Source organism: Anolis carolinensis, chromosome 5, assembly GCF_035594765.1.
Source record: "Anolis carolinensis isolate JA03-04 chromosome 5, rAnoCar3.1.pri, whole genome shotgun sequence".
Classification (NCBI taxonomy): Eukaryota; Metazoa; Chordata; class Lepidosauria; order Squamata; family Dactyloidae; genus Anolis; species Anolis carolinensis.
Window position 1 is genome coordinate 169,609,021 of NC_085845.1, and position 18,681 is coordinate 169,627,701.

At 39.2% G+C, this 18,681-nt stretch overlaps 1 long non-coding RNA gene across 2 annotated transcripts; it reads right to left on the bottom strand.

The window, feature by feature from the left end:
- Nucleotides 1-1,856: 1,856 nt before the first annotated feature.
- On the bottom strand, nt 1,857-13,483 carry smim45 (small integral membrane protein 45). Of its 2 annotated transcripts, none has more exons than XR_010006833.1 (3): nt 13,035-13,483; nt 9,860-9,914; nt 1,857-7,713 (listed from the first exon to the last, which is right to left on the bottom strand). It is a non-coding gene; the product is annotated as a small integral membrane protein 45 (long non-coding RNA). The 2 variants fall into 2 exon arrangements; XR_506373.3 differs by having other exon boundaries at nt 1,857-7,716; nt 13,035-13,466.
- Nucleotides 13,484-18,681: the final 5,198 nt, after the last annotated feature.

Sequence of the window (18,681 nt, forward strand, 5' to 3'; positions counted from 1 at the left end):
AGCATCCTAAGATGATTGCCACAATATCATTCAACATCAAGGATCACAATTGCCTTTCACACTGCTCACTCATACTTGATAGAAGTGGCAGGACAGGAGCAGAGTTAACAGTTCTTTCAAGAAAACTGTATGGAGATTTCATGCTCTCTTATGCCTAACAATGGGATGTGCATTCATTTTTTCTGTAACATGGCTATTATTTGCAAGCAGACAACAGGGATTAACATCACAGATGGACATTGGCCATTTTGCCTGGCTCTATGCAAAGAATTGCAAAAGAAGTTGATTATCAATCGACTTAGTAATCATCAGAAAAACCCACACTTTAGAAACCGAAATACCTGGAACCCACAGTTGAAGCTTGCATCATGTGATGTGCTCCTTGGGTTGCCAATTCTTAAATGTGTATAAATTGTGCTTTTATTGTGTGGGATGAAGTCTTAAAACTTAGGAGAGACATTTCAAATTATTAGAATGGATGAGCAAACTGCTAAGAAAGTTCTGATCAATGTCATTATGGAAAAGAAAAACCCAGAGAGCTGGACTGGGAATGCCAGAAAGACCAGATTCAGGCTCTGGTAATCTGATTTTGAATCCCTGTCCTTCACTTGCAAACGCTTCCTTAAAACTAAAATCAAAATCACTCTGAATGTATGCTTAGTTGTAAGTAGGAAGCAATAGCACAAGAAAATGCCACAACTTACAATATGGAAAACAAAGCTGATATTTATATTCTATTATACACCAATGATGTTTATATTCTATTATACAGTCCTTCAAGGTTATAAACAAATATATTCTGCCCTATCTCCCTGAAGGGACTCAGGGCGGATTCCAATAAAAAAAGGCAAACATTCAATGCCTGAATACGTCAATTATTTAATTTCGCCAGTGGCCTCTATGCAGTTCTGGACATGGGAATATACAATCTCTTGAGGATTTACATTTACTTTGTGGCTTACCTGGACCAAATTCAACCACTCCAACTGTGTAAATAGCATTACAGAATATGTCATTAGTTGTATGTTCCCAGTCAGCCAAGATTATTAATGTGTATATGTTGTTGGTCAGCGTATGGTGACTTTATGAATTTCACTTTTTAGAATTCCTAAGGCAAACATGATTTTGCCAGTTCCTTCTTCTGAAATATAGCCTTTAGCGGCTGGGATTTATTGGTGGTCTCCCATTCAAGCAGTAATCAGGGCTGATCCTGCTTAGCTTCCAAGACAGGATCTGGTGTCTTTGAGGTGCAAAATGTTTTGAAATATTTATATTAAGATGGTTAATAAAATGTGCAAATGTTTCAAAACATTTCACACCACAGTAGTCCAGCTGTGTAGAGAAAAGTCCCTACAGTGCCAAACAATATGATGCAATTAAGTTATTCTAAGAATAGGAAGCCATGGGTCTTAATCTAGAATGTATTCTTGATCCTGACCAGGACCTGCACCCGTTCCTAGATGACTATTACTTCTTCTTGGCTGATATCTGCCCCCCAAATGGTATTGTCTTCAGGTAATTGAGAAGTGAATTGTAGTTTGTAACACAGATGGGATCATAGTGTAATTTTTTGGAAAGGCCTTGGAGACCAAGGTTTGAATCCCCACGCAGCCATGGGTGACCTTGGGCAAGTCACACTCTCTCAGCCTTGGAGGAAAACAAAGGTAAACCCTTCTGAACAAATCTTGCCAATAAAACCCTATAATAGGTTTGCTTTAGGGGAGCCATAAGTAAAAAATGACTTGAAGGCACACAGCAACCCGAAAAAAATGAACATATACACCTCATAGGCTTAGTCAAGGAAATCCCTGTTCAAAAATTTGACATAAATGCCAGAAAGAAGAAACATCAGGAAACATGTTTCTAATAGTTTATTACAATTCTACATCTCTTCATATTAAAGCACTAAATGACATGTAACATGAAATAGCATTTCACCAGGAGCAGGAGCATTTACAAATGAACAGCACAAAACTATGCCGAGAAAAATACTTTCCAAGACATCACACAGGCATTACACTGCTTTCAGCTTTCTCTTAGCTCCTGAGACAAAGAAGTTCACAGTTAAATTTACAGTACAAGACAAAATGACAACTAAAAAGAAAAATGATTTTGGAAGTAAACTAACATCACAGCTTATTCATGTACTGCTGACCAGTGTTAACAGTGACCTCTGCAATGCATTTGTAAAATACTACATCCACTTTATCTCATTTTTGTTCATTTCAGTGCTCTCCTAATATCAAAATGATGCAGTAAATTATGAGATGGAGTGATCAAAATGAAATAAAATGCTTTATGATAAAAGTCTAAAACATCATATGCCTATTTGAGTGCTTACATCAAATATGGATACATTTTAGGACTTGGACTACTTCCAGTCAGGTTTTTTTCTTTCAGTTCAGTAGTGGCCCCAGACGAGGCTACCAGTCTAGCCTAAAAGCTATAATTGAGGTATAACATTCACATGTTAACACATATATTCAATATAGGAAAGAAGTTAAAGGTTTGAGATGGAGTAGATACAGGTCATTGGTTATTCTAATCAAGGAGTAAGGAGTTTGTGGCACTCCGGAAGTTGTGAACTCTAACTCCCATCAACATAAGTAATGTTCTAGGATGGTTATAGTTATAGCCCAACACAATTTGAAGGGAAACAGACCCCCACAACCTCTATTATAATGTTAGGTCTTTTTTAACAAAAAGAAAGTTTGGATAAACAGGATTTTCAGTTTCCTTATATCAAATGGTTGGTTGCCCTTCTCTCTATGTTAGGAAGATATTTCCAAGCATTTACCTAGCTCTACAAATTCTAAGAAGTGTTGGCACCCATAGCTTTGTCTATTTAGTTTGTTTCAAAGAAAATTTTATGCTACTAAAATAAAAATCATGCTGGTAACATGTGGGGACAAAGGATTCTTGAGTTTCCCCAGGGCAGAAATTAAAAATTGCAAGCTTCTTCAAGAGTTGCTAGAGGGTGTGAATATTAATGGATACTAGTCATATTGGCAGTATTGAAGACAATATACCTCTACATACCAGTTGCTGTGGAATACAAGTAAAAGGGTCTACTTATGCTCAAGTAGACTTCTCAAAGGCAACTATTTTGCCATTAGAGTCCAAGATGTTGGACTGGATATACATTTGGTTGGACACAGTACAAGTGAAGATCTTACATTTTTCACTTAATAATTTTGAAGAAAGTTGTGGTTCGAAACTTCATGAGAAGATGAAGCTCATGGTTGAAACAAAAATTTGACATTCCTATTTGCAGACATGTACTTTAAGCAGCTGGTTTCTTTTCTATTAATGTCTGGACACCTGGCTAAAGTCGAATTTCAATTTACTTCCACATATGGCAGACCCAAGACAGCACAATGTAGTGGTTTGAGCACTTGCAAAGGTAACCTCCTCTGTCCAAAAGTTGACAAGAAAACTCTAACTTATGACAGTCTTAAGGTTGCCATTAAGTTATAAATGATTTGAAGGCACACAACATCAATAGAAAACCCATCCAATCAATAAAGTTTAGATAAGTGTTAACCGGCATAATTTCCAGTGATTTAATGGGAAAGCTGGGACTAACAACTGAGTCTGGGACATTGTTTTCTTATATTGTACAATACATCACTACCAATAGTGTATATCAGTACTCTGTGACTAATGCAGGATATATTCTGAAGTTTTAGTGAAATCACTATATCTGCAAAAAGCTTACAGCTAAGGGATGACATGACATAAATCATTTTATAGTGAGAATTACTTTAATTATAAGAAATAATATTTGCAGTACAATCAATATAGTGGCCATACTGCAAACATACTTTCTCCCCTCTCATTATCACCATGTGATGCAGCCCTGAGAAAAGAACCTTCAAACATGAGAAAAATAAAGTGTTATTAGTGCAAAAACATTGTGTAATGAGTTTTTCCCCTCCAAAATAAGAAGAACAACATGGAGCGTCAAATAACAATGTAGCTCGTTCACAAAGTCATAAAACTCTAATAAAACTTTTATAAAGAATACTTATTGCTGCCCCATTGCACAGCCTGGGGTCCCTTTATTTGCATTGGTAATCTAGTCATCACAGAAGAAATCAAGGCCCAGAAAACAGGTCTCCAAGTGACACTCAGAGACTATGGCTATATTAGAAGTACCAAGTAATTGGTCATGGACACAGATGGATGGTCATTCATTTCTATTCATGATAAGGAGCAGAATATCATCTTAGAACCCGACAATGCTGCCTTTTCATAGGGCATACTCAGACTGAACAGTAATCCAGAACACATTGGAATAATGAATTACATAGTCTGCCAACATAGCAGTTCGAAAACATGCAAATGTGAGTTCAATAGGAACCGCTCCGGCGGGAAGTTAACGGCACTCCATGCAGTCATGCCAGCCACATGACCTAGGTGGCGTCTACGGACAACGCTGGCTCTTCGGCTTAGAAATGAAGATGAGCACCAACCCCCATGGGCATAACGTCAGGGGAAACCTTTACCTTTACTACTTATGCACCTGCTAGTTGTTCCCACTAAGAAAATGACTGGCTAGACAAACCTTACATCAATGGCTTGCTTTCTGTGGTGTTTAACACTGGCATTCTTATTTCTTTTCCACACAATGAAAGAAACACATCAAACACATACCGCAATCTATATATCTTTGCTTGTCGGGAGAAAAACAAGCTAAAACAGGCATGTGTGCATTCCTCTTTTTAGTTTAATTCACATTGTCACTTCAACTATATTGCATATAGTTGAGATATCTATCATACTTATACAGAGGAACTCAAGGCCCAGTACTGGATCAGATTCATACATGCACTCAATAAACAGAAGGTTAACTGTGGCAGTACCATCTGATCTTTATGTATCACAGAATGCCACTCAAATGCTCTGTGATGTTTTGGTGACTAAGAAGAAATCCAATACATACATGGACATATGCACACTCAGTATAAATAAATGACAGTTTGTCATTTATATGTCATCCAAGGGTTGGTGCTTATTTTGCTTAATAGAAAGGCTGCTTCTTGGAGAGCCTGTTGCTACATGCAAGGACTTCTCAGTTGAGGCCAGCAAACAACTAACTGAACAATATTAGGAATAAATTGAATTTTTAGGTGCTCAAAATGACACATATTTCATTAAAATCCATAGTGGAATGTATTTTTCTGTTTATAGCTTGGAGTGTTAGATTTTAGGCTAAACTTCCCAGAAAGCTTAGTTAGTGGCTGGCCATACTAGCTGAGGGCTTCTGGGAGTTACTGGCCTCAAAGTAACATTTCCAAATTTTAGTCAAAATCTATGGTGTAAATCATCCTACTGTTTTAACCATCTTAGAAACTGATGTTTTCTCTCACGGTCTGTTTGCCTATCCAAAGGAAAATAAATTCCATAGAAGTTTTGATGTGATATGATCTTTACACCTGCATGGCCAAAAGACTTACCCCACAAAAAAACAATATTTCCCCTTTTTGTGCTAAAAACGGCATTTGCCAATGTAAGCGGTGTCTTTTGGCAGTTACTTACTACAACTCATACACCACAACATGCAATATACTATACTCCAACTGAGTAGCTGCTGAGAGAACAAAGCATCCATTTTCAGGCAAGAGTAATCATTGGGCAAACAATTTTATCCTACAAACAATTCATTGTGAGCTGACTGAAAAGACATGATAAATAACTGAGTATGTTTCCAGTAGGCTTCCAGGTTCCTGTGATAGTATGTGGACCATCATGGACTATGGCACAGAATGAAACAATAGACTCAGTGGAATGTATTGAAGTATATGGGAAGGCAGCACCTAGATATGGCAGGATAATATGGGAGACAGAGAAAAATGATGTGCTATAGGAGTGTTTGCATTCAGGGTGAAGCACCCAGTGTAAAGATATGTCTCTGGTACTGAGGGCAGAGTGAAATTTGGGGATTGTCTGAAAAATAGTGAAATGTTACTTTTTATGGCATCAATGCCTGTTACCTTCTTATGGAATGTGTATGCATGAGCATAGTGGAGAAGTAAAGACACAAGTCCCTACCCTAAAATGGAATGTATACACATAGAGCTGCTTATCACAAGACTAGAACATTATTACTTTATAACAATGGAACATGTCACACTGTGCCGGAGAGTATAAATTCTACTTTGCAGTCAAAGAGGACAGGGGCTAGAGACGCTCTCCATGCCATAGGTCAAGGGTGGGAAACTATGGCCCATCAGAGGATGCTGAACTGGAATGTTGGGCATTGCAATCCAACAACTTCTGGAAAGTCACATTTGTCTGCCCCTGTCATAGGTTCTCGATTTTGCCAATATTATTAGTAGGCTGTCTACACACTATAAACAGTATAGTTGGGATTACAGGTGAGTCCGTTTTCCCTTTGGCAATGCAACTCCCCTATAGGAAGCATGGATCAAAGTGCAAACACTCTGTAGGGATAAAAAAACAAAACTACCTCATAAACACCCTATATAACAGAGATCCAGAAGAATAGTTAGTGGTTGGAACTACATGGTCACAGCTTGCATCATAGTCCCTTTTAGCAGGCATGCAGAAAGGTAGGTTGTGTGAAGATACTTCACAGTTAGATGTTTTGATGATTTGTCTAAAAACATAAACAGGGACTGAGAGGATACACCTGATAGGCCTCTTCAGAAGACTGCTGCAGAAAAGGATTGAAAAAGTGCTTTTCCCACTGTAGGGTTCTAGATCACACAAGTCTAAAAAAAAATACATCTCATGCTCGCAACAAAAGCCCCAATAAATCATAAAGCCCCCTGCATCCTTATTGATATTTAATTAGCATAGTTAATCCTAAAGTGATTTTTAGTGAATGAATTTTGAGGCAGAGAGCTTTTGAGCACTGAAACTCCCCAAAATCCAAATGTATGTATAGACAATGAATAAGCTTCACAAAATGTGCCATTAAATATATTGAAACTCAATGATGGATGTCAGAAGGGAATTTGGTCTGTGTAATCAATCAATTCTGAGATTTGCACTCAACTGAGAGACTTGAAGCAATGAAATAGTGGCAAGAGTGATCTTTGTGAGGTGGACACTTGTTTAGGAGGCAGTCAAGCAATGACTTCAGATCACATTTACAGCAAAACATAGTATATTCCTGGGAAAGACAAAGGTTTTTGTAAAAATCTGACCATTCCCACCAAGCTAACAGAAAATATTAATTATGAAGGGTCAAAAATTCCAACTGAAAAAACGTCTCAATCTTTAGGGCAGTTGTTTAAGGACAGAAAACATGTGTTTTGAGATGACATCAGTCTAGAAGCCTTGCCTTAGAAGTACTGTATATATGACAACAAAGTATACTTTTAAAGGAAATTCATGTCAGCAAGAAAGGAAGTTTTGGTTTGACCACATCCTTGCAGTTGAAAAAAACCCTGAGCTAGCTCTCATTGTAACCTGAAAAAGAAAATGGACTTTGTATATTACAGATACTTTCACATTCTTATGTGAGAGCAAGATTCTAAACTTCAGGCACTCCAAATGCAAGGTTATCTCGTATCATCAATGTTTTCCGAAGGTCTCGTTCCATGATTGGCCGTTGCGTCCTCCATTTGTGTGCTTCCTGTAGTCCTGGCTCAAAGTAGTATATGCAGGCGCCAAAGCCCACCAAGATCAGAATTGAGATCATCAAATACATTGGCACAAACCAATCCAAGAAATGAGGCATGGCTGCTGTAGAAAAAGAAGGCAAATATACATGCTATTAATATGGTGTATAGACTGCATAAAAAACACTATCAAGCTTATCAATATCAAATCAAAAGCCACTGCAAATATTCAATACTTGTAAGTGAAATTAGTTCAGAATGAAATGCAAAACTCTAGTTTTGTCAGGGTTTATAAAGTTTCAACTAAGCATGCAAAACACAATATACACATGTAGGTTTTATGCATGAGGGTGCTGTATAAAAGTTTGACTTACACCTGAAGGTCATATGCGACTTCAGCTAGCAAGATTCTTTCTGATCCTCTCTTCATAACTTTATTGTATCCACTTCAGGAATTCAAACAGATAACAAACACATGCAGGGAAAAGGTCCGAAAGGCTAAAGCACAAAATGAGCTCACGCTTGCCAGAGAGATTTTTAAAAGGGGGTTTCTTTGGTTATGTCAGTAAAAAAGGAAGAACAAAGAAATGGTAGGGCCTCTGTATGGAGAGAATGATGTAATGCTGACAGGAGATGGCAAAAAGGCAGAATTACTCAAAGCCTTCTTTGCTCCAGTCTTTGCCCAAAAGAAAATCAGTATTCAACCTGAGCAATATGGGGTGGACAAGGCAATGGGGTGATATGCAACCCAAAATAGGTAAATAAGTAGTCAAGGAATACCTGGCTACTCTAAACGAATTCAAGTCTCCAGGCCCAGATGAACTACATCCAAAAGCATTGAAAGAACTAGAAGTCATTTCAGAACTAATAACATTTGAGAATTCTTAGAGAATGGGAGAGGTCCCAGCAGACCGGAGAAGGGGAAATGTTGTCCCTATCTTCAAGAAGGGAAAAAAGAGGTCCCAAATAATTACCATCCAGTTGGCTTAACATCAATACCAGGAAAGATTCTGGAGCAGATCATTAAGGAAGCAGTATGCAGTCACTTAGAAAAGAATGCTGTGGTCACTAAAAGTCAACATGGATTTCTCAAAAACAAATCATAAGTACTAATTTTGTCTCTTTTTAAATAGAGTTATAAACCTGGTAGATACAGGGAATGCTGTGGATGTAGCGTATCTTGATTTCAGTGAGGCCTTTGACAAGGTTGCTCATGATCTTCTTTCAAACAAACTAGTCAAATGTGGGCTAGGCTAGAGAGCTAGGCTAAAACTAAAAAAAATGAATTTCAACAAGAAGAAATGTAGGATACTACACTTAAGTAGGAAAAAATGAAATGCAAAGATACAGGATGGGTGACGCCTGGCTCAACAACAGTACATGTGAAAAAGATCTTGGAGTCTTAGTAGATAAAAACTTAAACATGTGCCAACAATATGATGCAGCAGCAAAAAAAGCCAATGGGATTTTGGGCTTCATCAAAAGGAGTATAGCGTCTAGATCATATGCCTCTTTATTCTACTTTGGTTGGACTTCACCTAGAATACTATGTCCAGTTCTGGGTGACACAGTTTAGAAAAGTTATTGACAAGCTGTCCAGAGGGGGGCAACTAAAATTATCAAAGGTGTGGATGCCATGAATGGAGTGGCTTAAAGAGCTGAGTCTGTATAGCCTGCAGAAAAGAAGGTTGAGAGGAGGCATGGTAGCCATGTATAAATATGTGAAAGGATGTCATAAGGAAGAGGGAGCAGGGTTGTTTTCTGCTGCCCTGGAGGACACAGAGCAATGGATTCAAATTACATCAGAAAGAACTTCCTGGCTGTAAAAGTAGTTTAACAGTGAAAGCTCATTCCTTGGAAGCTTTTAAATAGAGGCTGGATGGACATCTGTTAGAGGTACTTTGCGTTTTTCCTGCATGACAGGGGGTTGGACTAGATGGCACATGTGGTCTCTTCCAACTCTATGATTCTATGAACACATGGTTAAACACTATTCTTTTTTCCATAGCATCCTTACCATTTACTACTCTTCCAACAATAACACAGTATTCAGAATGAAGGGACTGCATTTGAGAGTGGAATTCCTGTTGTTGAATAGATATTACTGATTTAGTCATGATGGTAACTTCTGATTTCTGCTTCCTTTTCTTCTTTCCCTTTAAATCAGTGCCTCCATTTGAAGACCTTTTGTGTGGCACAATGCACTGGAATTATTCTAGGGTCATCAAAGAACAATCTTTGCCTATTAAGGCAAAAGAGTGGCTTACCTTGAACAATTGACTTTCCCCCTCAAATGTTTGTTCTTTTTCTGTCACAGCATTCCTGATAGGAAAGACAGAATAATAAAACTTCATAATATATATGCATATACCTCTTTGTTTTATCTGCTGAGTATTATATACTAAGGATTTTACTTTATTAACTCTAAAATATTCTGATCATTCTTTTCAGTTCAGCTGCAGAGCTGGCCCCATATAGTTTGATTCATGCAGCAATAAACAAGATGGCTGTCCTTCCCATTCCACATACAAGAAGTGATTGGATTGGCATTTAAGACCTTCTTCCATCCTTGCAGTGAGAGATTTACCACACCTGAAGGCAGTAAGCTAGGCTACATACAGGCAGTGGTCTTTTCTTCTCCAGCTCCATACTGCCACCTTCCAGCATCTGCAACCAGAGTACTACTCAGCCAATCCTGCTAAGGTTACTATCGACAACCAGATAAAATCAGTTGTAATGCTACTACAGAATAAAATAACAAACAACAAGAAGGGAATAAATCCATTCACTAACTCAATGTAAACTCCTAGACTCAAATACCATGTTTTAAAATCTGTGCTGCTTGTGCTTGTCAAAAGGAAAGTAGTGAAGTAGCTCATTTGGCCCCTCTAGAAGAGTGCAGTGTCAGAATCCAATATCTAGCATCCACATGACTGTCACTTCAAATCTGTCAAAACCCAGTTTTGCATTGCAAGTACATCATCTAGGCTTATATGCTGGGCTGTTTGCATTATCACGTAATCTAGGTTATATCAAGGTGCCCAAAGTCCTGATGTATGCGAGTTATTGTGTAATGTGCAGAATAAGACCACAAAAGCACCTCTCCCTTGACAATCAAAGTACAGTAATAACAAAGTTCTGCCTTTCCATTACACTCAAACTCTACTTTCAATGACAGTTGCCTCATTCTGCCTCACCCTACCTAATGGTAGATCTGGCTCTGGCAGAACGTATTATAAATTGAATTCCGTGTTTTCTTAAATCTGGTAAGGATAAATATGAGATCATTTCTGATCTTTTATAAACAGACTTCTTGAACTAGTTGATAACACAATATAACAAAATTTGGAAAAAAAATCTGTTCCTGGTATGAAATTGTTTTGTTGTTTAATTGTGCTGTACTTACTTTGAAAGTAGTTGTTATACTTTTGTGGCTGCCACAAATTGTGTTGAATTGGTTAAGACTCTATGAGATATTCATTGAAAAACTATAGCAAAATGTGCTACAGAATGTCCCACAAAAACAAAGTTTTTGCAGTTTAATAATCTTTCCCCACATTTCAATGATATAACCAATTAGAAAATGGCATTTATAACCCTTGAATAAAAACCACGTTACATATTGTAATTTATATAAAAAAAATAGCCAAGATCACTGTGATTCATGATATACGGAAATTCATTTCTTGTTTCTGTATAGAAAAATACTTCTAAAAATCATCTGAAAGTTAGTCAGTTGTTTCCTGTGTGAATATTTAATCTATAAATGAAAGGCCTTTCCTTCTCTGACCTTAATTTTAAAAAACAGATACAAGATATGAAGGAAACAATGGATCTCTTCAGAAAGAAATGGGTGTATTATTGTACGTTTGGAAAGGAAACAATACCCTAATCTTCAGCTGCAACACTCTCTATCCTCTCTATTGAGTCTCATAATGGCAATGGAAATTTTTATTTAACTAAGCCACTCTGACAACTCTTTAAGCAAAAGAGCTTGGAAATTGGACTTTTTTTGAATTTGAATACTAAGCCAAGCAAGAAGCAGGTGCCATTCACATGACACATCAACTCAAAACAAAATATCAAATCTAATTATAAATTTAGCTATACAGAGACCTTTTAATCCCCTTTTGTTCTACTACTGTAGTACTACAATTCTGGTGACATTTACTCAGAAATATCACTGAGTTTAATGGGACTTTGTACATGTGCTTATGTTGCATTAAGGTTATAATCCTATCTATATTTACTGCATACTCTGTAGCCACACACAGAAAGCCCCATTCAACCCAATGAGATTTAGTTCTGTGTAAACACGTATAGGACTGCACTGTAAATGTCAACTCTCCTGTGCAAGGATCATTGGGACTGGAAAACAATAATTCAATTTTCTTTTAAAACACACACACACCTCACTCGCATTCTACATTCAATGTGATACATTTCCCTTTATCCTTTCCTCAAATATCATGTTTGGAGACTTTGAACATGGGTTGGGCTGGATGGCCTTGTGGTTTCTTGAACTCTATAATTACTAGTTCTGAATCATTTTAAAATGGCTTACAAAATCAAATGCTGATAAATGACTCTAGGGAGCAGAAACTAAAATGTCTTACATTAGAAACAGCAATAGAGTACAATAGAACCTAACTGTTTAGAATTATCACCACCAACCTCATTTATACAGTACTGTAGAATACTGCCCAAACATGTTTTGATTTTTGCATATTCCCAATTGGTGAATGTCTATGACATATATTCTTTTTCATCCTCCTTCTCCAATATATGCTATATGAAGTAGAACGACAAATAGGACGCCAGTAGTCCAAGTAAAAGTGAATAATACTCAAAGTCAGCCAAATTATTTTGGCATTGGGAATATAACCGAGAAGCACCTCTCCTGACAGTCAAAATACAATAATAATGAAGTAAATTACTAGCCATTTTCTCCCCTTTTATTATATGAAAAATCTACTTTCTGAGGCAGATGCCTCACCCTGCCTAGTGATCAAGTGAGCCATACCTCTCTTTTGCTGAACTATTTTAACAATAGCCTACTTAATGACCTAGTTTAGGCATAGAATTTTCCTTTCTCTACCTTTCCTTCAATGGCTCTGCATTTCACCAATACAGCCACATAAATGTATCACATACATTGAGTATCTGCACAAAGGAGAGATTTAAGCATAAGAAGCAGCCAATGATGGTGACATTCAATTTGAGGAAACAGTAAGATAATGATAATAACAATGATGATGATGATGATCTTAGTTTTTCTCTCTTAAAGAGACTTCATAAGTCTATGAAGGGATGGATTCCTAACACCTTTGCTAGGAGAGAGATCAAGAAGCGTACTGAAAACCTCTGACAGAACATCAGCAAGTCTCATGCAATAACCTCCAGACTTCTATGCATCTGTACCATGCAACACAGATAACTTACCTCAATCCACAACCATAATCCAGAAAAGCTCCTACTTCTTCTCAGTCTGTGGTGGTCTAAGCAGGTTCTGGCCTCCAGCGATGTTCTGCTCTCGCAATGCTGCTCTCTGCTTGTATATGTTGTGCATCGGATGACAGAACAAAGTGCTTCTCTGCTTGAAGGCAGCCTGAGTGGCACATCGAAGTGCCGGAGGAGTCAAGAGCAAACGGAGCAGGCACTACCCACTTGCTCTGCATGCAAGCATGCTCACGTGCACAGTCCAAAACAGCACACAGTCAAGCACACTACTGCTGAGAAGGACCACTGCCCCCAACCCTCCTATACCAACCCATACCCATCACACTGGCAGGAACAACGCCTTTGGCTTCTTTCCATCCTGTTCTCATTCCAGTAGCCCCCCACCCCACTCCCAGCAAAAAGAGGCAAAACCGACCCTGACCAATCAAAATGCCATGGCAGAAGACTATCTATTGTTGCCATGGCAACAAGTCCAGTGAGCATTTCAATGCACATGGTACAAAAAGTAAGGGGGAAAGGAGGGCAGAGACAGAGGGATTGAGAGAAATGCTCTAGGGTAGAGCTAAAAGGAAGAAGGAAAAGGAATTGTAGTCCTTGTTAACTAAGATGGTGCTGGGGCCTGGCACATTTGAAAAAAAAATGCTAATTCCCATATCAAATAGTTTTAAAAACACTGCTCAAAGCAACAGAAGCCACAATCTTTGCCAGTGTAACACATTCTCTCTTTCTCCAGAAACTCTAAAATGGTCACCTTTGACTCCTGACTTTCTCAAACATCTACAAGTTTCCTGTGTGGATATGATTCAGTAGAATAAATCAGGGAACACTCATTCACATATGTATAGGGCTCTGTATCTAAGCAATGCACATTCAATGTATATTGGAATCCACAAGTAACAGCCAATGTCATCTTGCAGCTGCCGGTTCGAATCCATGAGATGGGGTGAGCTCCCATCTGTCAGCTCTAGCTTATGGGGACATTTATTTATTTATTTACAGTATTTATATTTCGCCCTTCTCACCCCGAAGGGGACTCAGGGTGGATCACAATGTACATATATATGGCAAACATTCAATGCCATTAGACAAACAACACACATATAGATACGGTAGACACAGAGGCTATTTAACTTCCCAGCTTCTGGCTTTGTGAGGGTATGCTCGATTCCGGCCACAGGAGGAGCTGCTGCTTCATCATCCACTATGACGATGAGTCCTCTTTGATGGAGTACTTCCTCATCCGGTGTTGTAAATCAGTTAAATTAGCCTCCCTGCATAAGCAGTCCCTACATTTTTCTACTTGACAGATGCAACTGTCTTTCAGGTTGCTTAGGTCAACAATGAGCAGGGCTATTTTTATTTTAATTGTCGGGTGCTCACTCCAACATGGGCTGGCCTCGAACTCATGACCTCTTGGTCATAGTGATTTATTGCAGCTGGCTACTAACCAGCCTGTGCCACAGCCTGGCCATGAGAGAAGCCTCCTAGCAGGATGGTAACACATTCGGGTGTCACCTGGGCAACGTCTCCATAGACGGCCAATTCTCTCACACCAGAAGTGACTTGCAGTATGTTATCAAGTCGCTTCTGACATGATAAAAAAGACTCTCTCGCTGTTGGATACATTTTTTCAGTTGTTTTTCAGTTGGATACATTTTCATACAGAATCAAATGGCCATATTTAACCACATTCTAACACAGCTAAACACATAAAAGTACATGCCTTAAAACATTACTACTAATAATAAATCTTTATTTATATCCTGCATTTCTCTCTAAACTGGACCCAAAGCAGCTTACAACATATTAAAACAGGCAGTGTCAAGCGAGAACAAATAACAAATAATGACAAAGAAATATTTTGCATTCATTCTAATAAACCGTAACTGAATCCAAAAAGGATAACAAATATTTCAAGATTCTTTCTGCTTCATTTATAATTTTTTCATCACTAGCACTGAACAGAACTGCCAGCCTTTGTTAAGATTTCCAAAGAAGTGATGTCAGATTATATTAACATAAATGCCCCCTGCATCATCTGTGCAACTACTTAGCATGAAGACAGCACAGGATGTAGTTTAAAAAAGCTTCTGCATATAATATTTAGCTATTTTTGTATTATGACCATGACATCCCCTTACAGCCATCTCTTCTCTATTCAGCATAATAGGCTTTTATTAGCAAAAGGGCATTCATGCCCAGAAAGTACAAGAGTCCAACTGCTGCATCAAAGGATACACCAAAGCAAATACTTTTGAGTCCTCTACATTTACTAGAGTGGGGATCCCCTTGAAACTGCAAATAAAAAATGCTGTTTTGTATTTTCCTGCATGGCAAAATGGGAGTGGACTGGATGGCCTTTGGACTCTCTTCCAATTCTACGATTCTATGTTTTTCTATGCTTCTATGATGTTCACCGCAAGCGAGAGTCCAAAAGGGGCAGGTTAAAACCCAGAACCTCAATCCACGGCTGATATCGGATGAGAAACTCCCTCCTGGGCATACAGAAGACTGTGCAACTTGGAAGGTGCTGAACAGATTGCACTCTGGGACCATGAGATGCAGAGCCAAACTTATGAAATGGGGCTACAAAGTGGAGTCCATGACATGTGAGTGAGGAGAAGAGCAAACCACAGACTACCTATTACAATGCAGCCGAGGCCCTGCCACATGCACAATAGAGGACCTTCTCATAGCAACACCAGAAGCATTCCAAGTGGCCAGCTTCTGGTCAAAGGAAATTTAGTATAATGTCAAGTTTTAAAACTTCATGTTTTTTTTAAAAATGCATTATTTGTACCATCAATTTGCTTTTGACACAATAAATAAATATGATTCTATAAATTGACCATAGAATCTTGCTGGAGAATCTATAGGTATTATAACTATAGTCTAGAACCCGGCTTCTTAATTTTTTTTCACTCACAGCCCCTTTCTGATTGAGAATTTTTTACATGCCCCTGGTGGTGGCGAAGTGTGTTAAAGCGCTGAGCTGCTGAACTTGCAGACCGAAAGATCCCAGGTTCAAACCTGGGAGCGGAATGGGCGCCCGCTGTTAGCCCCAGCTCCTGCCAACCTAGCAGTTCGAAAATATGCAAATGTGAGTAGATCAATTGGTACCGCTCCGGTGGGAAGGTAATGGCGCTCCATGCAGTCATGCCAGCCACATGACTTTGGAGGTGTCTATGGACAACGCCAGCTCTTCGGCTTAGAAATGGAGATGAGCACCAACCCCCAGAGTCGGTCATGACTGGACTTAACGTCAGGGGAAAACCTTTACCTTAGGTATATAGGTATGTAAAATAAGGATAAAAATTAACATTTACTTTTAGTAATTCAACCTTTGTAAGGTTTGTAAAATAGGGTGATTTTCCTTTTTGTGGCGTACAGATAAATCATTTTCTGCAGAGTCCACTGTAAACATTGCATGTTGTTCCTAACAGGTTTATGTAAATAGGTGGCATTCAGAAACCACTTAAAATGACCAAATTTTTGTGGCCACAACATTGAGCTAAGGGGCCCCCATTTGGGATCAGGGCCCATAGTTTCAGAAGCAGTGGTTCAGAAGGTATATTACACTAGCCATAACATCTAAACACTTTTTAAAATAAGCATAACACAAACTGCATTACTGGTTCTGTGCCTTCGAGTTGCTTCTGGCCTAGGGCAACCTAAAGGTGAACTCAAACAGACTCAAGCCTCAATGTCTTCTAACATTGGCTTCTGCACTCTTATATTCTAGCCTCAGTGTCTTTTGTCATCCTTTTATATTCTACTGAACCAGTCATTGTTCTGCAGCCCCTCCCACTGCTTTAAGGACATAGAGCTAAGAAAACTGCAAACCAAAGAGGTCATACACTTCAGAAATAAACTGACACATTATAAAACGGGTGAAACGTTAAATAGAGGAGGCTTGAGAAGGTTGCTATCTCCAACAATTATAAAAGGTTCAAAAGACGTTTGCCATTGCCTTCCTCTGAGATCAAAGGACTTGCACAAGGTCACCCTGTGGGTTTCATAGCCAAGGAGATTCAAATCCCCACAAAGCAGGCACCACAATGGGTCTACCAAGTAAATTACAATAATCTAATTCAGAGATAATGAAGGCATAAAGTTGGCAGACTGACCAAAGCCTGGCATTCCAGGCCACCGCAGCCACCTGACCTTTCAGGAGTACTACTGGGCCCAAGATGTGATCCTGATCTTTCCGAGGGAATCATATCCAGAATAAGGCACAATCTCAGCCCAAGGGTCTTCTACTGGGTTGCTGTGAGTTTTCCAGGCTGTATGGCCATGTTCCAGAAGCTTTCTTTCCTGACGTTTCACCTGCATCTATGGCAGGCATCCTCAGAGGTTGTGAAGTCTGTTGAAAACTAGGCAAGTGGGGTTTATATATGTGTGGAATGTTCCAGGTGGGAGAAAGAACTCTTGTCTGTTTGAGGCAGGTATGAATGTTTCAATTGACCACCTTGATTAGTATTGAATAGTCTTTCAGCTTCAGGTTCTGACTGCTTACTGCTTGGGGAAATCCTTTGTTGGGAGGTGTTAGCTGGCCCTGATTGATTCATGTCTGGAATTCCTCTGTTTTCTGAGTGTTGTTCTTTATTTACTGTCCTGATTTTAGAGTTTTTAAATACTGGTTGCCAGATTTTGTTCATTTTCAAAGTATCCTCCTTTCTGTTGAAATTGTCAACATGTTTGTGGATTTCAGTGGCTTCTCTGTGTGGTCTGACATCGTGGTTGTTAGAGCAGTCCAGCATTTCTGTGTTCTCAGATAATATGCTGTGTCTATCTCACAGGAAGATGGCTTATATACAGAGTCCTTCTTTTGTCTACAATGATTGAGGAGGATGGCTTTGAAACAGCGACTTTTTCCTTTCCTGCCTGGCAAGGATGAGGAATGGATTTGAGACATTCTGCTTTTAAAGCAATGTCACCCATGCCGAAGGCCTTCATGGCCGGAATCACTGAGTTGCTGTGAGTTTTCTGAGCTGTGTGGCCATGTTCCAGAAGCATTCTCTCCTGACGTTTTGCCCACATCTATGGCAGGTATCCTCAGGGGTTGTAAAGTCTGTTGGAAACCAGGCAAGTGAGGTTTATGTATCTGTGGAAAGTTCAGGGTAGGAGAAATAACTCTTGTCTGTCTGAGGCAGGTATGAATGTTGCAATTGGCCACCTTGATTAGTATTGAATAGCCTTTCAACTTCAAGGTCTGGCTGCTTCCTGCCTGGAGGAATCCTTTGTTGGGATGTGTTAGCTGGCCCTGATTCATGTCTGTGTATCAAGCAGCGGCTTTCTACTGCTTTATATGAATTGAGCTCCACCTCATTCAAGTACATCCAGTCCTCAACTGTGAGTCTGGACTTCCACAGGCTCCTTGGTATCAGCTGTAAAAGGAATAGAACTAGAGCTTCCTCTTGCATTTCCCCACTCCCAAGCGTGCCAATTCTTATCTCTGCCCTGATTTTTATTCAGAGCCCCGCCAACTCCTCCCCCGCCCTGGAGCAATGACGTCACAGGCCACGTGCTGCTTCTAACGCTCAACCTCCTTCTCCCAACGGTGCCCTACATAAAACAACACAAAAAAGGGGGAGGGGGGAACGGCGCATGCAAGTATTTGAAAAGGAGG